General features: G+C 40.3%; 1 pseudogene; it reads left to right on the top strand.

Annotated features, from left to right (window-relative positions):
• Positions 1 to 336: 336 nt before the first annotated feature.
• LOC129817894 (phosphatidylinositol N-acetylglucosaminyltransferase subunit H-like) lies at positions 337 to 3337 on the top strand (annotated as a pseudogene).
• The last annotated feature ends 3060 nt before the right edge of the window (positions 3338 to 6397 follow it).

Genomic DNA, 6397 nt, shown 5'->3' with positions numbered 1-6397 from the left:
GAGTTGTTGCTTTGAATCGCTTTAATTTATCAATAATATGACTACATTCCCCACTATGCAACTCAATGTTTGTAGTTTGTTAGCTGGCTAGGAAGGTCAAAGAGGTTTTCTAATCGATTTTGTCCTAGGTTTGTGCAATAATCAATACTTAGTAAAAGGAAGTGCATGCCATTCCGGATCCATAAAATATGTTCGTTATTTTTTAGCTTTTTCTGTCTCCACATTGTTAACTAGCTAGTAACGTTAACTCACTGCTATCTGAAGACGTTACAGCTAGCCCACAGTAGTTTGGAAATGGCTAGATATCGCTCCAGCCGTAATTGTTATCCAACAAGCGAGATCTTATGCAGAACGGTTATCAGCAATTCAATATGGAAGATGAAACATACATCGACGGCAAGGCCATCTCTTTGGAGTGTCAAAGTCACTCGGGTTTTTTTTGCAGGGAGTTCACAGTCAGCCCCGCTAAAGTCTCCATAGGCAGAATGGTGGTGTACACTTGTGCTGTCTGCCTATCTGCCTACACATATTCTTCTTTACTGAGGTAAGGACACTAGGGCTGGCTCAGTCCCAAATAGCACCATATTCCCTATACAGTGTACTACTTTGAACCAAAAAGTACTACACTGTATATGGACTAGGGCCATTTGGGACTCCTCCTCGATACCTACTGGCACGTGCATCAGTGGTCAACAATCCTGCTCTTGGAGATCTCCTGGGAGTGCAGGCTTTTGTTCTTGCCCAACACTAACAATCTGTTTCAACCAACTGCATCCGATGTTGTGTAGTTGAATCAGGTGTGTTAGTGTTGGGATATAACAAAAGCCCACAACACAAGTAGCTCTCCAGAGCCACAGTTGGTGACCACTAAACCAGGTGACTCAGACGTATGCATAGAGATCATATGATACATGCTATATGTTAAATATGCCTAAATGTCTCCTGCTGGTGTGACCTTGTGTAACCAATGTGAAATGGCTAGCTAGTTAGCGGTGGTGCGCGCTAATAGCCTTTCAATCGGTGACTTCACTTGCTCTGAGACCTTGAAGTAGTGGTTCCCCTTGCTCTGCAAGGGCCGCGGCTTTTGTGGAGCGATGGGTAACGATGCTTCGTGGGTGACTGTTGTTGATGTGTGCAGAGGGTCCCTGGTTCGCGCCCGGAGCGAGGGGACGGACTAAAGTTATACTGTTACACTTGTATGGTTCAATTAGTTCAACATCAATTTCATCTACTTCATTTCAGAACACAGCCGTTCTCTCCAGTGTCATAATCATCACCCTGGTCGGTATGATGGTCCACATCCACTTTGTGAACGTGGACCATGTGAGACGCTGCTCATCATTGGTTCCCTGGGTGACCAGGTGTCTTCTAGCGACGCCTCCGGCACTGAGTCCTACAGGCTTCATAGAGATGGGCAAGATCAAAGACATAGTAATTAATGAAGCTTTTCACATGGTGAGGAAAATCAAAGACATAGTAATTAATGAAGCTATTCACATGGTGAGGAAAATCAAAGACAGTAATTGATGAAGCTATTCACATGGTGAGGAAGATCAAAGACATAGTAATTAATGAAGCTTTTCACATGGTGAGGAAAATCAAAGACATAGTAATTAATGAAGCTATTCACATGATGAGGAAAATCAAAGACATATTAAATTAATAAAGATATTCACATGGTGAGGAAATTGAAGAATACTGAGCTATTTGTTTTCCTGCCAATCTACGTGTCTACAGTGGATTTGATCATCACTAAAGTCATTGATTTGCGTCTCGTTCAGGAGAAGCTAGGTGGATCCTGCTATAACTTATCTTAAAGGTTGATGATTTGCAAGGGCAGGGCAGTCAACGACGTTAACCTATTTGTTTCAGTCATCTACTACCTGTGCATCCTGCTGAAAGACCTCGCAGATCCTGATGCCGTTTCTTGCGTGGTCCCGCTGTTTCAGGTGAGCCTCAGAGTCATTACTGATCTGTAAAATACTGTTTACGATGCACATATGTGTGTTTAGTAAAACAACACTAGTGGTCTTGCTGTTGGTTAAAGTTGAATGAAAATGACTACTTTCGCCTTTGAATTGAGGTCCTTTCACCCTGTTAAATCTCTATTATACCTGTTGGAATATAACCCACCTATTATTATTCTTTCAGAGCTCAAAGCCAAGACTGGGCTGCCTTGTCAAAGTGTACAAGAGTTGCCGGGAGATTCTAGCAAAGTGCTGATAGTGATGACGTTAAAGGAAGTGCATGCCATTCCGGATCCATAAAATATGTTCCTTATTTGTTTAGCTTTTTCTGTCTCCACATTGTTAGCTAGCTAGTAACGTTAACTCACTGCTATCTGAAGATGTTACAGCTAGCTTACAGTAGTTTGGAAATGGCTAGATATCGCTCCAGCCGTAATTGATATCCAACAAGCGAGATCTTATGCAGAACGGTTATCAGCAATTCAATATGGAAGATGAAACATACACCGACATCGACGGCAAGGCCATCTCTCTGGAGTGTCAAAGTCACTCGGGAATATAACCTACCTATTATTATTCTTTCAGAGCTCAAAGCCAAGACTGAACTGCCTTGTCAAAGTGTACAAGAGCTGCCGGGAGATTCTAGCAAAGTGCTGATGGTGATGACGTTAAAGGAAGTGCATGCCATTCCGGTGATGGCGACAGTCATCCTGGTAATTTGGTAAAGCGGTGTCACTGACTTCACTTTATACCACTGGTTCAAACCACTGACATGCAACATGTTGATACTATCTATTTGGTTTAGTTATCAGTTCTCAATGGAAAGAAACTGATGATGATGATGATACGCCTGACATCATCATCAGCTGATTGTTTTTTATCCTCATTTCTCTCTTTAAATATTTTGAGGTACTTTTCCACAACGCCAGGTTTTCAGTAATCGAAGAAACCTTGAGGTCGGTCATCCAACTAAAATATGAGTATCGCTAGAGAATTAGTTTATGAATGTAGGTCCTTACTTAAGAGTTACCTGATGTTATTATTTACTCAGATGCCTTAGTACAACCTGTCTCATTTAAAAAAATAATCCATCTACCTGAACAAAGTGTTTCCTGTAACCATGTCCTTACTTAATAATTTTAAGGATTTCTTATTGAAACAATCTATTTAGAAATAGTTTTTTTATTTATGCTTTTTTTTAAATTATTGTAATAATTATATTTTGAAGAGTTAATAGTGTTTATTATCATGTAATAAATTGATACCATCACAAGCTGCTATTCTTTCCATCGCCATTAGAGGACAGGACCTACCACCTTTGACTCACTGTATATAGACATTAAAAAATATATATTTTTCCTCCTACTGTATTATTGACTATGTTTTGTTTATTCCATGTGTAACTCTGTTGTTGTTCTTTGTGTCGCACTGCTTTGCTTTATCTTTGCCAGGTCGCAGTTGTAAATGAGAACTTGCTCTCAACTAACCAACCTGGTTAAATAACGGTGAAATAATTTAACAGAACAGAACCACGTCCACTTCACACACAGGCCTATGATTGTCATTATCTGGCCAAGATGCAAAGTCCTACACTTTTTTACTTCTTAAAATCTGATTTTAAATTTAACCCTAACCTTAATCAAATTGCTTACCTTATGCCTAACACTAACCTTTAAATTAGGACTGAAAGGCTCTTTTTGATATCCATTGTATTTTTTGCCTTTGTATCTTGGCCACATAGTGGGAACCTAGGCCTACAGCCAGAGTATGCAGATGGTTTAGAAAAGGAAAATACAAAAGTATAAGGTCTGAACCCAGCTGATCCAGATAGACACTAGTGGGTCAGTCAATGCAGCACTTTTTAAAAAACATTTTATTACACAATATGTTTCCTGTTCAAACTGTCCTCTAAGTGTGTTAGTTTGCATAGTACAGTAATCAGCTTATCTCCCACAGGGTATTCACAGGTCTGCTTCCCAAATGGCACCCAGGCTGCACCACTGTCTGATACTGCCTGGGACGCAACAAAACGTTTCATAAGACTTATCCACTCTGGCTCTGTTCTGTAGGCAAAACCAACCTGCTTCATTGACATGACATAGCAGCACTATTAGCATCCCAATGGCTGTTAGCTGTAGATATGTTAGCCTACTGTTGGTATTTAACACAACAGAAACTGATAAGAACTTAAAGAGGGTCAGAGAGGTTGGAACGCTCCGTTAACAGAGTGAATGATTACCTAGTTGGTGGATAGAACTTGTTGAGGTGTATTTTGTGTATAATACGCATGACTGTTCTCAATACTAATTTCATCTAGATTTAGTAATTGAATATAGCCTTTGTAATTTAATCTAGATTTAGTAATTGAATATAGCCTTTGTAATTTAATCTAGATTTAGTAATTGAATATAGCCTTTGTAATTTAATCTAGATTTAGTAATTGAATATAGCCTTTGTAATTTAATCTAGATTTAGTAATTGAATATAGCCTTTGTAATTTAATCTAGATTTAGTAATTGAATATAGCCTTTGTAATTTAATCTAGATTTAGTAATTGAATATAGCCTTTGTAATTTAATCTAGCAATTTTAGGCAATGACTCCAACACCATCATTAAGTTTGCAGATGACACAACAGTGGTAGGCCTGATCATCGACAACAACGAGACAGCCTATAGGGAGGAGGTCAGAGACCTGGCCGGGTGGTGCCAGAATAACAACCTATCCCTCAATGTAACCAAGACTAAGGAGATGATTGTGGACAACAGGAAAAGGAGGACCGGGCACGTCCCCATTCTCATCAACGCGGCTGTAGTGGAGCAGGTTGAGAGCTTCAAGTTCCTTTGTGTCCACATCAACAACAAACTAAAATGGTCCAAACACACCAAGACAGTCGTGAAGAGGGCACGACAAAGCCTATTCCCCCTCAGGAAACTAAAAAGATTTGGCATGGTTCTACAGCTGCAACATCGAGAGCATCCTGACTGGTTGCATCACTGCCTGGTACTGCAATTGCTCGGCCTCCGACCGCAAGGCACTACAGAGGGTAGTGTGTACGGCCCAGTACATCACTGGGGTTAAGCTGCCTGCCATCCAGGACATCTACACCAGGCGGTGTCAGAAGAAGGCCCTAAAAATTGTCAAAGACCCCAGCCACCCCAGTCATAGACTGTTCTCTCTACTACCGCATGGCAAGCGGTACCGGAGTGCTAAGTTTAGGACAAAAAGGCTTCTCAACAGTTTTTACCCCCAAGCCATAAGACTCCTGAACAGGTAATCAAATGGCTACCCGGACTATACTATTTGCATTGTGTGTCCCCCCCCCCCAAATCTGTTTACACTGCTGCTTCTCTCTGTTTATCGTATATGCATAGTTACTTTAACTATACATTCATGTACATACTACCTCAATTGGGCCGACCAACTGAGGTAGTATGTACTGTGTCCTACCCACCACCCGTCAACCCCTCTTTACACTACTGCTACTCTCTGTTCATCATATATGCAGTCACTTTAACCATATCTACATGTACATACTACCTCAATCAGCCTGACTAACCGGTGTCTGTATGTAGCCTCGCTACTTTTATAGCCTCGCTACTGTATATAGCCTGTCTTTTTACTGTTGTTTTATTTCTTTACTTACCTATTGTCACATAATTTCATATAGCCTTTGTAATTTAATCTAGACTTTAATTGATTGTAGCCTTTGTGTAACGATGTACGCTGAGATGCTGGAAGTTATTTCAGGGACTGAATAAATTTAATTAATAAATTAACAAAACAAGAAACACAAAGCGCACTGACATGAAACAGGAACAATGACGCCTGGGGAAGGAACCAAAGGGAGGGACATATAAAGGGTAGGTAATCAAGGAGGTGATGGAGTCCAGGTGAGTGTCATGCGCGTACCGATGGTGACAGGTGTCCGCCCTAACGAGCAGCCTGGTGACCTAGAGCCGGAGAGGGAGCACAAGTGACACTTTGTAATTGATTATAGCCTTTGTAATTTAATATATCCTTTGTAATTTAATCTAGCCTTTCTAATTGAATATATCCTTTGTAATTTAATCTAGCCTTTAATTGATTCCAGCCTTTGTAATTGAATATATCCTTTGTAATTTAATCCAGCCTTTGTAATTTAATCTAGCCTTTAATTAATTCCAGCCTTTGTAATTTAATCTAGCCTTTAATTAATTCCAGCCTTTGTAATTAAATCTAGCTGTCACGCCCTGACCTTAGAGAGCTTTTTATGTCTCTATTTTGGTTTGATCAGGGTGTGATTTGGGTGGGCATTCTATGTTCATTTTTCTATGTTTTGGTATTTCTGTGTTTTGGCCGGGTGTGGTTCTCAATCAGGGACAGCTGTCTATCGTTGTCTCTGATTGGGAACCATACTTAGGTAGCATTTTCTTTACAGTGTACTACTAA

The sequence above is a fragment of the Salvelinus fontinalis genome, chromosome 20 (genome assembly GCF_029448725.1).
Source record: "Salvelinus fontinalis isolate EN_2023a chromosome 20, ASM2944872v1, whole genome shotgun sequence".
NCBI classification, from domain to species: Eukaryota; Metazoa; Chordata; class Actinopteri; order Salmoniformes; family Salmonidae; genus Salvelinus; species Salvelinus fontinalis.
Note: the sequence above shows the minus strand (reverse complement) of the source record. Positions and strands in the feature narration are given on the sequence as shown.